The 18,002-nt window shown below is 44.6% G+C and overlaps 1 protein-coding gene across 1 annotated transcript in view; it reads right to left on the reverse strand.

The window, feature by feature from the left end:
* fhit (fragile histidine triad diadenosine triphosphatase) overlaps window positions 1–12,065 on the reverse strand; it is a 178,069-nt gene extending 166,004 nt beyond the window's left edge. Inside the window, exons 1-2 of the mRNA XM_084441054.1 lie at window positions 11,976–12,065; window positions 1,057–1,143 (exon numbers count right to left, since the gene is read on the reverse strand). The gene's annotated coding sequence lies outside the window, so the exon portion shown is untranslated. The remainder of the gene's footprint in view (window positions 1–1,056; window positions 1,144–11,975) is intronic.
* Between the last annotated feature and the right edge of the window lie 5,937 nt (window positions 12,066–18,002).

Here is an 18,002-nt window from a genome sequence, read left to right on the forward strand (position 1 = left end):
CAGAGGCTGCACTCCATTAAAATCCGTTACTAAGATACAGGGCTTTATAAAGCAGAACTGTCAACAGAGAACACAGAGGCAAACAAAAGTAATTCATGCCAGAGGTTATATATATATATTCTGGGGAGGTGAGAGGAATAACCTTAAATAAGACACCATTAGAGTCAATGGGTAGGCTTTAACCCGATGAAATCACAAACAGTTAGTCCAAACACTTAAATGCCTGGAGAGACAAAACAAGCTCTTCAGTTGACTAACAAATGTTTCGGGGTTGCTACAGTGCAGGCCGTGATGGGACGCTGTGAACAGAAGATACAATTAGGTAGGGATGCTTCATGTGGATCAACTCTGTACTGATACACAGCTTGTGATTCCGTTGAACTCAATAGACAGTGTTAAGGAAAAAACCTTGAGTTGGTTTTTAGTTTAGATTTCAAAGAACACGCTGAGTGGTCGGTCAAGCTGGTTTTAAACAAAGGCAAAAGTTTTATTCTGTTACGATTCTGCAGAGTCAGACTCTAGCACAGGAAGTGAATCCAGGCAGAGTGAGTCAGATGTGGACGAGGTCGATAGGTTATACAGTGAAAAAGGAAGTGACATAGTTTCAGGATGAAGAGGACAGGGAAGTGATGTCACACAGGAAGAATTTGTAGTTTTAACAGACTGATCTATGAGAACGAACTACAAAGTTAGAACAACAGTCAAGTAGGAAAACAGAACACTTTGGTGAGACTTGAATTTCATTCACAACAGTCCTGCCTTACTTGGTGTGTATTTAGAACTCCTCCTTGAAGTGCATCAGCAGCACCCTGTGACACCAGAATGGACCTCAACAGGAGCCACTGCAGCAACCTCTTAGCAGCGAGGCGTCTCTTATCAGACTAGCAGTGTCTTACGACGGTATTCAGGCCAGACGAAAACAGACGCAACACAAATCCCGCTGCTCACTCTATCTGTAATCAACTTTCTTACATCCCCTAAAAAAAAGACAGGGGGGTAGAAAATCAATGCAGCCAGCCAATTTTATTGTCGGAGCGATGCAATAAATAGACTTACCTTCAACCTCGCTGGCTTCCCACGGTCCAAGAGATAATTAGAGAGAGATGGAGAGAGGGATGGGAGGAAGGATGAAGGTTGGAGCACCTGTAAGAGTGAGGAACGAGGCAGATTTAATTAGTGTGAGACATGGCAATGTGCCTGTTCCCTATCGGTGCCTGTAATCAAACCTGCACGTCTGGAGATGGAGCTGAAAACGGGGTTAAAGTGAACATATATAACCGCAGACGGTTATGCAGATTCTTCACTATTGAGAGAGATCGGGAGAACTGTATTGGGGTCACCTCCTCTGGGTGAGGATCAATATCATTGATCACAGACCAACAATGTCACACATTCCAACAAAACCATCATCACAATTACAAACAGATTCAGCTATGTCACAGTGGTATAGCAATGAAACATACCAATGAACATAACTATTTTAAGACTTGAAGAATTTGCCAAAATAAATGGACTAAAATAATTTAATGTAAAAAATATACTGCTGGTACATCACCGTTGCAGTTTATGAGCAGTTGGGTTTGACACAGGTGAGTTGGCCGAACAGGTGCTCTCTGGCTCTGCTCTCTGATGCATCTCAGCTACCTAGCTAGCTAGCTAGATACAGTATAACAGGACTGTGGGAGTTTTTTTATGTTGCACAAGGGTCATCTTCAGAATAAACATAGTTAGTTTTAGGTCACCATCAGAATACACCAGCATTGTGATGTATTGAAGTTAAAGTTTAGAGAAAGAGGAACACTTCTGTCAATGCTTTCCCATATGTCACATACTCAGTTAAATATACAGATATGGACATATAGCCATAGACTTAAGTGTGGTGGCGCCACAGTGTATGGTTGCTATGGCGCATTGGTGCACCCTGTTCTGTGTTATTAAATAATAATAATTATTTATTCTTGTAAATATCGGGGAATCTAGCCCTGCAGATTTAATTCCGGATTTTCTCATCCGAACTGTAGAAATTTTGGACATTTTGTTCAAAGGTACGCTTACGCCACGCCATCAGGCAGAGAAGGAGGAAGCGTGGAAAACAAGCTGGAGCGCTTGTCTGGCTTCAGAAAGGCGGATCACGCAGCACTAGTACCAAAAAACAAAGACTTCTCGTCATCCTCGATTCTGGCATTTACGGAGACATAGCTAGGTGACCATAAAGCAGACGCTGTACAGCTGGAAGGCTTCCAGCTGTTTAGAACGGACTGTGACCCTGTTCTCTCCAGTAAAAACTGTGCTGGGGGTATTTGTTTTTTTGTGAATGACTCATGGTGTAAGAACCTTACTGTGATCAAGAGTTGGAATCCTTATTCCTGAACTGCAGACCATTTTATTCCCCCCGTGAGTTCAGCTCATTCCTTCTGTGTGTAGCCTAGATCGCTCCTAGCGCACTGGTTCATGAAGTACAAAGCCGGCTCGTGTAACAGATTCTGAGTGTTCGACGAAATCATCGCGATGCATTTAGTGGTCGGGGACTTCAACAAAGCTAATCTCAGTCATGAGCTCCCCAAATACCGTCAGCAGATTAAATGCTTGGACAATACACTTGGCCATTGCTACGCCACAATAAACAATGTGTATCACACTGTCTCCTGCGCTGCACTTGGACACTCAGACCACAAAACAGTCCACTTGATCCTTAAATACAGGCAGAAACTAAAACTATCTAGGCCTGTCGTTAGGACATTTAAGAACTGAACCAGCGAAGCCAAGGAGGAATCAGGCACGATGCTAGAACAGGCTGGCAGTGATGGGGGCTGTGTTGACTGGGCGGGGGCAGAGGCTGGTAACAGCCTGGATGAGTACACAGACACTGTGACGTCATTCGTCAGCCACTGTGAGAACGTATGTGTCCCAACCCGCACCAAGATCAGCTACAACAACGACAAGCCCTGGTTCACAGCCAAATGCAGGAAGTTAAGGCTGGAGAAACAGGAAGTGAGGAAGAGTGGAGACAAGGAATGGTTTAAAGAGGCCAGGTACAGGTTTAGCAAGGCAGTGAAGGAGACTAAACGACACTTCTGAGAGAAACTACAACATCAGTTCTCAGAGGGGAAGACGTACAGATCGCCAACTACAAACCGAAATTCCCCCAGACCAATATTGACCTTTACTTGCTATTAGTTTATGAATTGGCTTGAGCAAGACCCCAAAAATCGTTTTTGTGACATGAGACTGCATGAGACCCTATGAATTTCGGTGTACTGGCTAGTACACTGGCGGGAAATCTTGTGGTGGAAGCGGAAGTGACGTGTTTTGCGTGTTTTTAATGTTACGGCCGGCTCTTGGCAGAGACACACAATGTAAAGGGGAAGTAAGAATAAATGTATTAATTTATTAATAATATAAAGGTGCAGCAAATGGGATGTGGCATCAGTAAATCAGTGGTGTAAGTGAGTGGATGTAGTGGAATGTATGGGTGTAGGGGCGTTGTATAGTGGGAAAACATGAGAAACAACCGAACAATAAAGGAGAGAGAGAATGTCACGTTTCAGCTGTGCGTCTCCTGAAACAAACACAGTCTTTCCAGCTAACTTTGTATGTGCGACACACCACTTAAAGTACATTTTCCTTCCTTTAAAACCAGCCACGGGAACGTGTTCTGCCACTGGGCATCGTACCTGTAGACCTTCGACTTCGCGTTGGCAGTGGCACCGATGCCTCCTGTTTCCCCCTGAGCCTCCCCTGACCCTCTCTCTCTCCTCCTGCTCCCCCCTGCGCCTCCCCTGACCCTCTCTCTCTCCTCCTGCTCCCCCCTGCGCCTCCCCTGACCCGTTCTCTCTCCTCGTGCTCCCCCCTGCGCCTCCCCTGACCCGCTCTCTGACCGGGCTCTCTCCTCCTCGCTCTCTGACCGGGCTCTCTCCTCCTCCCTTCCCCCGTCTCTGTCTTCTCCATCGCTATTAATACTGCTCTGAGAACTCTCGTCTCCACCTGTAGTCATCAGCGAATGATAAGACCAAATAGGCCAGAGATGGGCAGGAGCTGTCGGCACTTCTTACTGGAACGTTCTCTAGCTCTACGCTGTATATGAGTCCACTTATTGATTACAAACATTCATATATTTTAAACTGCTATGTACGCTAGTGAGGAGTAGGTTAGGTAGCCTACCAGCCCATTTTGGTCCAATTCAAACACTGGTTAAACACTAGCCTACATTATTTTGTAATAGGCTCGCTGAAGAAAACATTCCTTCGCGCGCAAAGTCTTTTGAGTTGACCACAGAAAGCAGCATTCACGGAGCGCGCGGCCCAAGCTATTGTTAAAAATGCAGGCACGAAATTGACATGGTTTTGAAAGCGCATTTAGGCAGAAATATTTAGAAAGTTTACGATTTTTAATTTAAGACACAGTATACAGCCTAATTTGTATTATTATTTTTTGTACATTAGCAAATGTATGGTGTGGCAGCAAGGATTTTGCCGTGGCAAAACCTTACCAACGGAAACACTGGTTTAGATGAGTAGCACTGTGGTCCTATTAACGCACATAGATTGACTGCGCATGACAGCTAGATTCAGAATCAGAACAGTAGTCTAAACATTAGTCGTCTTTCCGACAAAGAAACCAACCGACGTTAATGTTAAACAAGAAAACAAGTGTTTGTTCTATATCCTGGATGAAAACTCTTTTTAAGTCGCACTGGTGCTACTGAATGTATTTCCGCGTCGCACAGAAATATATTCACTTGCAAATGCGACCAAAACAGTCGCACTGCCGAGCTTCACTGCACAAGTAGAGTAGTGGTCAGAGCATTGGACTCCCACCTGGTGGGGATGACTTTGTTATCATCAGTGTAACTGCCTTAGCCACTGACCGCTACCATTAATGTTATGGAAGCTGCTGCTAGTTGTTGTGAGCTCATGAGCTAACTGGCTATCCCGCTCTTATTGTGCTGGATTAGCATTGGAAGCATTGAAACTGATGCGTCCAGGTGACAAGACCTATCTTAATTTATCAGACATTATTTCATTTCAATTCACAGCTATTTCAGTGTCATAACTAGCTTCCGTCCTACCAGTCCTGAACAGAAACAAGCCAGCCACGCACATAAGCTAGGCTGGACCTGTTTTTGTTTTTTTACCAGAGGGGGGAAAATGCGTTTTTAGAAATATCTGTGTTCATGTGGATGTGGGAACAGACAAACAGGCAGACAGACAGACAGACAGACAGACAGGCAGACAGACAGACAGACAAACATACGGCACCAAAAACATAACCCCGGACTTCATCCTGGACAGAAAACTGTACTTTGTTCAACAGTGGGGCAGATGAAATATGTACACACACCTATAATTCAGGTTGCATCATGACATATTTATAGTGGTGAGGCGCTATGTGTCAGATCAAAGAACTAAGGCCTAAGATCAAAATCAGGCCAGACACAAAGGACATGTTTCGGCTTACTAAAATAACCTTGGAATAACAATATTTTACCAAGCTAAGAGCCATGAAGGGTATAGTTAAGAAGGGAATCACTGAGGGTTAGAATTTCCTCACGGCCATCCCTAACAGCATTGAATTGAAAACAAAAACAAAAGCCTTGAAAGTAAAAAACATCAAATGTGCAGTGATCCACAAAATGAATAGCAAACTTGCTAGGAGGTGTGACCTTCCCCTGGCGCTTGGAAGCCATCCCTCCTGTCTCTCAACTCTGTATACATTTTTAATGAAGAAGACTGTGCACACATGCATTTTGTTTTTCCCAGTGGAAAGGACAAATCCTATTGGGGCGAGTGTTGATTAAACGCAAGCTCAAATACCCCCATCACTTAAAGAGGATGTTGAGTTGAAAACATGAAAATTTCCATTCATCACAACATCTCTGGAGCCGCCCTGTAGGGAGTAAGAGAGAGCAGCTGGCGACGCCACTGACTGACTGGCAAAGACTGGCTATTACCCAGACACAGGCCCTCTCTCCACCTCCCTCAGGAGCTCCAGGCCAGAGCCTTCCCCTCCCAGTGCAGGCACGGCCTCCCATGGGTGACAGGAGGCTCTGGCCCTCTGATAGTGACGGTAATTAAAAGGCTTGATTAGACTGATGGAAGGAGGACACCCACAGAGTAAAAAATGTTCAGGAGAGAGAAAGAGGTGGACAAAGTGGGAGAGAGAAAGATAGATGGAGAGTGGTGAAAAAGAGATCACGTTAAGTCAGATCACTCTTCATGTTAACTGGGCTATCCTCTCCGTCATTTCAATTCGGGGCAAATTCACCCGGAAAACATTCATTCTGAGAGTAATGGCTGTCCTAACCCTCTCCTAACTAGGTAGCCTAACGTTACACAGCTAACGTAACATAGCGAAGCGATATGGCCGCTATTTTAATTGTCAACCGAAATGTCAATAGGCAACATTTATTTATTGAGAGGCGGATGGCGGACCCCAACAATATGTTGCGGTTTGATGACAAAACCGCTCACCATGTCATCCAGGACTGTCCGATATATCAGACACCCAACGGAATGCGTGGCCTGACGGTTGCGGATGACGAAACGGTGACATGGCTCCTGGAGGTGTGCCCGGATATATAGTCCGGGTGACCCCTCACCCAGACTCGGGGTGGTAAAAGTATAGCCCCTCGGCCCGAGCCTGGGGGGGGGGAGAGGACACAACATCGAAACCCACCCACAGAAGATCAAGATATGGCCATTTCAATCACCCGCATTGACAATGAATGGGGGGAATTTTTTGTTGAGTTTATAATTACAGGACTCGGGTTCTAAGTTTATAATTACAGGACTCGGGGGGGAGAGACCACCCGATCCCCAGCCAGCCGCTCTACCTCCCAAGCTACGTGCCACCCCCTGCTAGTTGTTGTTGGACCATGACAATCGGTCTGCTAGAGAAGCAAATGTGTTAACTCCAAACTGAAGAGTGTTGTTGATTCTCTTGCTTGTAGTAGATCAATTACATCAGGAAAGATACTCTACTAATGGCAGTAAGTGCTGCATGAGAGGCCTCCTGGCACAGCAAACGTTATGCTGTATTTTTATTCTAATCAGTGTACACCCACTGATGGCCCTGTGTACACAAATGTTTGCACGGCAGAAATCGTGACAATATTTTTAGCCTTTGAAAGGCCTTTCCTGTCACCAAACACTGCACAATGATAAACTTACTGTTACTGTAATACCAATTTGATGGAGCACTAATTCAGGAGTAACCAGCAGGCCACTGATGTGCACACATTTTAGGAATACTGTGAAACAGACATTGGTATAACAGTTTTCTCATAGTGACTAATGCTCTTTTCTTGTCTGTACTAATGTGCTGCTGCTTCGTACTGTATTCCAAGCTTCCAGAAAAAGTAATCAACTAACTTCCTCTCTCACCATTGTGTGGGTCAATTGCCATCAGGGAAATGGAGTGATGTGCGTCTAAGAGATATTTTGACGGATGAGCGAAGAGAGAGCAGCATGGCTCTTGGATTGGGCCCAACTTTACCCAAGGCAACAAGAGGCTTGGATGACCTTGATCAAACCTCAAATTAAATGAGAAATGTGATGTCAAAGTCAGAAGCTATGAATGCTAAAAAAGATTGTGTTACTCTAAAGTATGAGCTAACACCCAGTAGACGAAAAGCTTTTGAGAGATGTCCCAATAAAACTAGGCCAAAGTAACAAGGTGTGTACAGTGTTTCAGCTGCCATGTACTTGTTCCTGTACATACATTCCAGTAAAAAAACAAACATGTGAGGGCTCTTTAAGATCAGCACCTCCTCTATGCGGCATGAAGAGATAAACAATTGTTGGTCTTCCTCACACTACATAACGGTATCCCCGCCAATCACACATAACCAGAGCACCACTAGATTGATGGCATCCCAACATCAGTTTCATCCATACTGTACATCCAACAAAGCTATACTGTACATTAAAAATGCAGCCGTCCTGAATCTAATATCCAATGATCCACTTGCGTTATAATCCAATTAAAGTAATTAATAAAAAATTCCCCTTGTGACCAAATAAGTAATGAGTACATGTTAAGAAACGCAATTAGACATGCTCTGTTGCAGCCGTAGCCTGCGGTAACAGGCTCCTGACGTGATATAAAGGAAAGTGGCATTTACTTGGGCTAATATTTTCCATCAATGCTCATCGTACCATGCATATCCACCAGCTGCAGGAGATGGCACACCAATATGACAATGCTTGATCAACCCCGCAATGAATCTCCACTGAACCGGATGTATGAGTTAGGGGAAAATAGCATCAGACTCAAATACCAAAGAACAAAACACCACTGAGCCAATGGGGCAACCGAGGGACTCCCATCATAAGTGGTAGAGATCCTAACGGACTGTATCAAAATTGTTCGTCGTGAATGTCCCTGTTTGAGTAATGCACTCTGGTTGAGCTATACTGTAAAACACCTGAGCTGACATCCTGAGGTTACGTTTACATGAATGTCTCAGTTTGGCCACATTCACATCTGTCCCCCACATCTGTCCCCCAAGCCATCGCTGGAATGGCCACATTCACATCTGTCCCCCAAGCCATCGCTGGTTTGGTCACATTCACATCTGTCCCCCAAGCCATCGCTGGTTTGGTCACATTCACATCTGTCCCCAAAGCCATCGCTGGCAGCCGACACGGTTATTTCACATTCTGAGTCAGTGTGGTCTTAATTTCCTTTTGTACAGTAGCTGTATCATCTTTCATGAGAATGTATTCAAAACGTGACCACTAGAGCTATAAACCACACAGGTACATTTACTGTATGCACTGATATTACAGTGGAATTCACAAAATCACTTTCAGGCAAAATGATGAGCATTACCTGTAATGACCTGCATTACTGCATCCGTTTCAATTAGTCCTGCTTTGTCCCTGAATGGTGACAAGACGTACAGTAGGAAGTCCCCGATGACGAGAGAGGTGTACTACATACAGTACCAGTAGAGATTACTGTACATAGGGCTTTGAGGACCAGCACTTGGACTAAAGAAACACAAAAATGCAGCCCTGGAGTGGTTGGCAATGGTTATCCTCCAAAGGATTAAGGCAGACGTTAGGGAGGATGAAGTAGAATGTGAGAATGCTCAATGATACAGTAGCTTCTGGTGTGTTCTTGCTAATGAAACAAAGAATAGAGCAGGTGTGTAAAATAGACTCAAAAGTATTGTGAATTCTGTTCCACTGTAGATTATTAATCTCTTTTCGCCTCAGAATCAAAAACAAGGCCAGCTCATAGCTGCACTGTCTATTGGTTGATAACCTCTCATCCAACTAGAATCTCTCCTTCACTCCCTCACCTTATAAATTCACTTAGTTTTATTTGCCACATGCAACATCATACCAATACAATGTGCAGTGACATGTTTTTTCAGCTAGCTTCATAATGTGTACAATAAGCAAGGTAAAAAACTAGGAAGAATCAATATATAAACTATAAATACATAATAGTAATATGATAATTACAAATTATACATGAATGGAATGTGCTGTGCTGAGAGAAGAGATTAAATTGTGCAGTTCAATCAATCAATCAAAGCTTTATTTGTATTCAAAGCTTTAGTTGAATTAAACAGTATATAAGTATAGCTCTACAGTAAGAGAGTACAGGTATACCATGTGTAGCTTATGTAAATAATATACTACAGATATTCATGTTTATTTGCAGAATGTAGATATGTATATTCTAACAAGTATAAATATACAGTACAGTAGGGTGCTGTAACCTGCACCCTGCTTCAAGGTTCTCCAGGCCTTGGTTCTGCACCGCCTTGTGTAGATGTCCTGGAGGTACGGGAGTGTGTGTGTGTGTGTGTGTGTGTGTGTGTGTGTGTGTGTCCCTCCGTGTTCTGTTGACCGTACCACTCTCTGAACTTATAGTCCTGCATGGTGCTGCTCCCATACCAGGTACTGTAGATGTTCCTATCCTGCTCTCAAATGTGCATGTATAGAAACCCCTAAGTACGTATCTGAGGAGACGCAGAATTTCCTAAGACGTCTGAGATGAAACAACACTTGCTGTGAGTTCCTCACCACAGTGTCAGTTTGTTGTCCATGTCAGGCCCTTGTTGATCTGGGCCCGTATTTATCAAGCTTCTTAAAGTGCCATTTTAGTCTTAAGTGCTGAGAATTTCTGAATTGTCCTCCTACTCTCAAATTTAAGTATAAAAGCAAGATATCAAATTTCTTAAAACTCAAGATATCAATTTCTTAAGACTCAAGATATCAAAATTCTTAAGACTAAGAATCACTCTTACTCTCCCAGTTATTTAAGACAGCTCCAGAGGTCTCTCAACTGGTTAGGAGTTGCCACTAGAGGCGTGTGATGGGATGAGAAGACAGAGGCGTGCGCAGAACTTCCAGGAGAGGAGGGTTAGGGTTAAAGGCGGCTATTTCAGCGCGGCTTTTGGAAAGAATGTTCTACCACTTCTTCTCACAGTCAGATGGTGAGCGAATGCAGGAGATCTGTGACGCATTCAAAAGTGTGGAGATGTCCTCACATGCCTTTTTCTTGTCAGCACTCACTAATGTGGGACTGAACTTGCCTTTTATGCCTGGGGCGGCTGTAGCTCAGTTGGTAGAGCGGGTCGTTCAATGATCGAAGGGTCAGTGGTTCGAATCCCAGCTCCGACTGTCCACATGTCGAAGTGTCCTTGAGCAAGACACCTAACCCCAAAATTGCTCCCAATGAGCAGGTTAGCGCCTTGCATGGCAGCTACCGCCATTGGTGGGTGAATGAGAGGCCATTGTAAAGCGCTTTGAGTGCCGCTAAGGTGGAAAAGCGCTATATAATTGCAGTCCATTTACCATTTAATAATATGTGCCCTTTCTTCCACTAAGTTGCAGCGCTTCTTCCTCTCTTCAGTTCGACTTTTTTTAGAATCCATGGTGTCTGTGATTACATCACTGAATGTAGGCTTTATATACACAAGTCAGTTAACACACCAGTTTCAAATTTGTCATCAGGAAATGGTCGGAACAAATGGGAAACAGCTAATGTTATTTACTAAGTGAATATAATTGTTTATTTAGAAAATTCCTTATTTAACATTCTTTATTGTGTTGAATGTGAACGTATCTTAAGAAGTTTCTCACAATTCATTTTGACATTTCTCTGAGAATCCGATTCAGTGATTGGTCCTTGCCTGTGGTTTTCCAATATGTCATCCAGGATCCCCTTTGCGGCACCGCAAATGTCGTAAACCAGCTCTGAGACTGACACTTAAGATTTAGTCCTACACTTCGCTTAAAGTGAGAGCTAGATGCTTGATAACTAACTTTTAAGCACATTTAAGCTTTTTTTTTTACTCTCAAGTCAGTTCTTAGCAGTGATCTCAGGAGTAATTCTGAGAGGTTTGATAAATATGGGCTCTGGACACTAAGATACTTGTATACTGTAGTTGTCCACTCTCTCCATATTCATCATATTCAGTATGCCTACCATCTCCCCACCTACAGTACCCTCTTCTCTCCCATCTTGCTGCTCCCACTCTCCCTCTCCCAAATCAGATATTGTCAATTACCTCCCAGTGTCAGACGGCTGTTGTTCCCAATCAGATAAAGGAACATTTCTGCTGGTACAGAAACGGATTAAAAGTGAAAGAGACTGAGGAGATGCCAAAATGGTCAATGTGATTGGGAACGAGGGAACGAGGGCCTTTGTCTCCAATCGGATTAACAGCAGAACTACTGTGGGTCACAGATCTGCTGCTTTGTTGGGTTGCCATCGACATCGTTGTCACGCGCAAAGATATCACTAACCGGATAGGCTTTTCTGAAGGCCAGCAGAAATAAGCATGTTATATATAGTCTACCACCATGCTACTGTATGGTGCCATTCATGTAAAGGTCATGAATGACTTGCTGTATCTACCCATGTTATTGTATCTGCTAAATATTGCATTCATTTAACCTGGGCAGTATGTTAAGACTGGTAAAAAGTGGGTATACATGTGCAATGATCTTTACCTGTGGTCTGTTTGGACCTGAGCTCGGACCCAGCAGCGTATTGAGTTGATGCAGGATGAACTCTGACCTCCTCTCTGACTTCCTTCACCTGCAGGGATAGCAACCAGGACAGACGTGAGGCTCCATGGAAATTCAAAAGAGATATGAGTGGAGTTGATATTCTGCTGAGGTCTGGTCCTCCATCCCCATCGCGCTGCCAGAGACCTTGTGACCTCGCAGGGAAAATCATTGGACAGGTTCTCCCGCCTCACTCAGCCTGACCTCGGAGGCAGCACGGGCGCATATGTACACACACACACACACACACACACACACACACACACACACACACACACACACACACTTGATCCAGTGACAGAATTGGAACTGAGAAAGTGTTCATCCTGTCGTCAGCGGCACCAGTGATGCAGCCTCTCTCTCTCTTTCAGTTTCTCTCTCACTTGCTCTTTCAGTCTCTCTCTCTCTCTCTTTTGAACTATCTTGCACTCTCTCTCTCTCTACTGCTCTCCTTTCAGAAGTCCAAGGTCTCAAGGAACAGCCAGAGATGACTGGATGAACTCAACAGATAGGCTAGTTCTATTGTTTTATTTTTACTTGACTTTCAAAGACACTGACCTGAAAAGACACACTACCCTGAATGGAGAACAGATGTGTACAGTACATGCAATGTTGTGATGACTCACCGTTGGGCCTCTATTCTGAAAATAACGCACTCAAAACCCTTCTCTGACACTAAATTCCACACAGAGCTATTACTGTAGGCGATATCCTGTTCTAGATCTCACACTAACATTGTTTCATTTTCTAAATTCAATTATCAAATCAGTGCAGCGAGCGTACATTCCTCACATGGGATGCATGTGTTGAGTCCAAGTCAAAACACTCAATACATGATGGACCCATAAGGAAAACACTGGGAAAGATGAATGAACACAGGTCTATGCCTAATTAATTATACATGGAGCAAAGAGAATCAAATCAATTAGGTATTGCCGTGGCATGAATAAATAGTGCATAACTGATACAGGGCAGCCCTCCCTGCATTATGCATCCTTGCCCGCAAATCTGCATGCAAAGTTAGCAGAGATAGGGGAGGGTCACTGAAAGCCAGTGATATATTCATCCAGGCTGTTTATACTGTCCTGTATGTAAATATGCATGACTGTCTGGACAAAGGCCTTAGCATAGAGGGATTTGTGTGGAGAGAGCATCAAAATATGCTCCACCAGGGTACTGGTGGAAACGGGCTGATGGAATTCTTAAGTTGACTGACTTGTGTTTACGATTGGCAAAATAAAACATGTATACCCTCGTTTTCAATTATCTAAGCCACACAAGTCATGGACAGCCATTATTGTTGTTGTCGGGGTTGTTTAAATATAATCCCCTCATTACAGCCATGCACGTGGCGGAGGCCTGCTGCTTGTCAGCAGGGTTCAGATGAGTAGGTGTTTAGATATGAGCTATTTATTAATTTATTCTTCTATTTTATTTTTGCTGAGACAGATGGTCCCCATTACAAAGAGGAGCCATGTGACCTCCCTGAACAGCACCGCTGAGAATTTTATAATTAAAATATATTTAATCAAATTCTGCAAATTAAAAAGTCCAGCTGGTTCTGAACCCCGACAGTTGCACCTCTGGATGGTCTATGCGTACATTAACTTTTAATTGATTTTATTTTATTGTTTTAAAGATACAAGGAATTCACTATTGGCAGAGCATGTATCGGCATAGGGTTTATAGGCTACTGTGGCCAGCTGGGCTGGCACTAAGGGTTGAAACTAAGATTGGGCATTGTAATATCATCGTAGAACCAGACCTGGCTAGTAGTCAAACTGAAATATCACACATCCAGCTGTCTAGATGTTCATCCTCGCTATTAGCCTCCCTGGCTGGCATGCCAGGTGGTCACCTTATTCAGGTGTGAGTTGTAATGGGACTAGACGTGATTCAGGGCTCAGTGATGTTGCCTTGGTTTGGACAGATCTACCCCGATTTGCACTTTCCCAATTGGACATGGGGCCTACAGTGTAATGTATCATCGAGCCCTGAATCAGGTCTATAATGGGAAGTCGGATGGCGCCTTCAGCACTAGATTATGCTCTTAGTCACTTGTTTTAGAGAGAAGATGCACTTGTGAGTTCTGGCAAGTAGTAGTACATTGGCTCTTCCTACGTTAAATGCAATTATTGTTAGTCGCTTTGGATAAAAGCGTCTGCTAAATGACTGTAATGTAATGTCATGTAATGTAATGACGTGGTTTAAGTGTGTGTGTGTGTGTGTGTGTGTGTGTGGTGGGGTGGGGGGGGGGGGGTTCCCAGTAGCCTACAGCTTCGCCCCCCAAAAACGAGATGAGACCTAAAACAGCAGGTGCTTGGGCTTTTGGCGCGCTAGCAAAGCCAAATTAAGCCACGACTTGTTAGCCACATACGTAACACGCCGGATGGAAACAATAAAAAATATATTAAAATTAAATAGATGGAGGAAACCTAGTAGGCTGCTTCTGACGCTCACCCTTCTGACCTAGACGCTAATGCAGTCCTTTTAGGGGCGAAGTTGTATGCTAAATAACGAATTTGCATGCTAACGTAATTTCAAATCGACACTTTAGCATCCATGTCACGTGTTCGTTTTATGAATCCACTAAATAACTGTAGACTTTGATATGACGAATAAGGTAGGCTACATTACAATGCATACGAACGAATGCGCTTCTCTGCTTTGCTTACCTTCCGTGTTGGGAAGCGCACATCCACGTGTTTGATGGGAAATGTAGTTCTAGTCCTGTAGAAAAGCGAAGGATTTGCCTCTTCAGTATTTTAAAGTGACTACAAGTTCCACAATCAATGTAGACACGTGTCCTCTAACTGTTCATCCCTACGGATCATCAGAAATAATTACTTTTGAAATGAATGTTTAAGTGTTGTTCCAAGATTATTTTAAGCTATTGAATATGCTTTCTTTATGTTTTAATAACATCTAACCTTTGTCTACTAACACAAGCGTACACACGCACACGCACGCGCGCACACACACACACACACACACACACACACACACACACACACACACCGCCATTATCAGAATAAGAATCACAATTCATTATAGTTTTTCAACACACTGTACTAGGAATTTGCTTTCGGGTATGGCGCAAAAAATGTGGTATTCAAAATAAAATAATGTCATTTTTTTCTGGGTGGTTATATTTCTGCCAGTCTATGCATGGAAATATAAGCTTGTGATTATGAAAATGTTAAAATTTTTCGAGGGGGCACTCAGCATTGTACTGAATGACATGGGACACCTTTACATCATTGACCCATATACAAAGTGTAGTGTGGTCAGTGAGTGTGTAAAGTGTAGGCGAATCTGTATGTGAGTGTATGTATACAGTATGATGTGTGCAGCATGATATTTGAGTGTGGTGCATCCTATATACAGTACATTCAGTGGTCATGTGCAAGTGTCTCTCAATGGTGGCGGGGTGGGGCAGCTGCGGGAGTCAGAGGGGGACACAAGCCTCATTGATGAGTCTGGTGGCCATGGGGAAGAAGCAAATTTCTTCCTGAAGTCCACAACCATCTCCACTGTTATAGGAGCGTTGAGCTCCAGGTTGTTTTGGCTGCACCAGGACAGCAGCTGGTTGATCTCCCACCTGTAGGCAGACTCGTCATCTCCCTCAGAGATGAGTCCGATGAGGGTGGTGTGGTCCGCAAACTTCAGTAGCTTGATAGACTGGTGGCTGGAGGTGCAGCTGTTTGTGTAAAGGGAGAAGAGTAGGGGGGGGAAGCAAACAGCATTGGGAGGAGCCGGTGCTGATGGACCTGGAGTCAAATATTTTTTTGCCCAGCTTCACGTGCTGTTTTCTGTCGGACAGGAAGTCAATGATCCACCTGCTAGTAGAGTCAGTCAAGCGCAGCTGAGAGAACACATACTCCAGTGTGGACAGGAGGATGGTGTTGAAAGCAGAGCTGAAATCCACAAACAGGACCCTGGTGTAGGTGCCTACTGCTTGTTCCAGGTGCTGTTAAATGTAGTGAGTGCTATCTTTACTGCGTCGTCCACAGACCTGTTTGCCCTGTAGGTGAACTGCAGGGGTTCCAGGAGTGGGTCTTTGATGGATTGGATGTGCAGCAGAACAAGGCGCTCAAAGACCTTCATTTTCTTGGGGACGGGGATGACGGTGGAGGTCTTGAAGCAGTCTGGTTCATGGCATGTCTCTAGTGAGGTGTTGAAGATGTCAGTGAACACCGCGAATCATCACGTCTTGTGGCAAAAGAAGTGTCTGACCTCTGGAAGGCCACAACTCCTAGCAGCGGTAACATCTCCAGTGAATTCACACCGGAGGAGTTTGCTGCTGCTCTCCAGCATGTAAAGCCAGGGAAAGCTCCGGGGCCTGATTCTATCTGCCCGGAGCTTATACTCCATGCCGCACCTGCCTTGAAGTCCTGGTTAAGAGTTTTCCTCTCTTCCTGCTTGCACCAACTCAAGATCCCCAAAATCTGGAGAAGAGCCCTAGTTGTCGTGATCCCTAAGCCAAACAAGCCTGAAGGGGACCCCAAGAGTTACCGCCCCATCTCTCTGCTATGTGTCCCCTTCAAGATCCGCAAGCGTCTCATCTACGCCCGCGTCGAACCAATCATTGACCCGCTGGTCCCACAGGAGCAGGCCGGGTTCCGACGTGGTAGATCGTCCGTAGATCAAGTCACTTTGATGACTCAAAACATCGAGGACAGCTTCTCAGCTAAAAAGAAGGCCGGAGCCGTCTTTATAGACCTGACGGCTGCCTAGACCACCATATGGCACCGTGGCCTCACCTGCAAGCTGCTCCGCTTGCTGCTGGACACGCACATGGTCAGCATGATCACGGAGCTTGTCCGAAACCGCAACTTCACCCTCACCACCGGTAGTGGACAGTGAAGGAGGTTGCGACCCCTTAAGAACGGCATCCCCCAGGCATCCCTCCCGGGAGGTAGTCATTGAGGCAGGCTGGTCTTGGCTTCTTCTGTACGGGGATGATGGACTACTCTTCTTGAAGCGTGTGGGGACAATGGACTGGGCCAGAGACAGGTTGAATATCACTGTGAACACAAGAGCCAGTTGGTCGCCGCACGCCTTGAGGAACTGCCCTGATCCTGCGGCTTTCCTTGTGTTCACCTTCTTCAACACCCTTCTGACGTTGTGTTCAGAGAGAATGAGTGCTCTCTCTTCCCCTCCATTCTCTTCCGCCTCAGGTGCTACAGCTGTCCTGCCGTTGTTGATCTCAAAACATGCATAGAAAGTGTCGAGGCTGTTCACGAGAGCCTCAACACCTCCTGAGGAGGATGCAGATCCGTTGTAGTCAGTCACGGTGTTTAATCCCTGCCACTCACTTCTGAGGTCGCCTTGTTTGAATTTTAATTCCATCTTCTCGCCGAGTTCCCTCGTGGCTTCCTTCACTGTTCTCCTTACGTTGTATGCTGCTGTCTTATAATCGTCCATGTCGCCAGTCTAGTTTGTAGGCAGCAGTGCACTTTTAAGGGCGTTGCATGTTTTATTGTTAATCTAGGGTTTCTGGTTTGGGTATAGATTTTGATGGTCTGTTTGGCCTCTGTAGCCTTCCCGTTTATTTCAATTGATTCCTCTGTGAGTGTGTTTAGCCTATATCCTTGTTGTCTTAGTCACACTGTAGACTAGCAGTTCTTCAACAGTTGCAGGCAGTGCAACGCGCATGCTGTTCTCTGAATGCAAATTCCGTCCATCGATGCACCTCTGGTCTCATCAAGAAAAAAGGAGGCGAGGGCTACGGCATTCAGGTACAGGTAAATACCTTGTAAAAGTAGTTGAAGGTGCTCTTTGGACTTGATGGGGGGAAGAATCCAGTAAGAGTTTGTAATAAAATCCAAGGCAACTCTTCATTCCAAATAAAAAGCCTTTAATACAGGAGTAGTTCATAGTTGAACACGGAACCAACATGTTTCGATTGGTCTAAACATGTTGGTTCCCTGTTCAACTATTTAACTAGCCCTGTATTAAAGGCTTTTT

The sequence above is a fragment of the Borostomias antarcticus genome, assembly GCF_949987555.1.
Source record: "Borostomias antarcticus genome assembly, chromosome: 7".
Classification (NCBI taxonomy): domain Eukaryota; kingdom Metazoa; phylum Chordata; class Actinopteri; order Stomiiformes; family Stomiidae; genus Borostomias; species Borostomias antarcticus.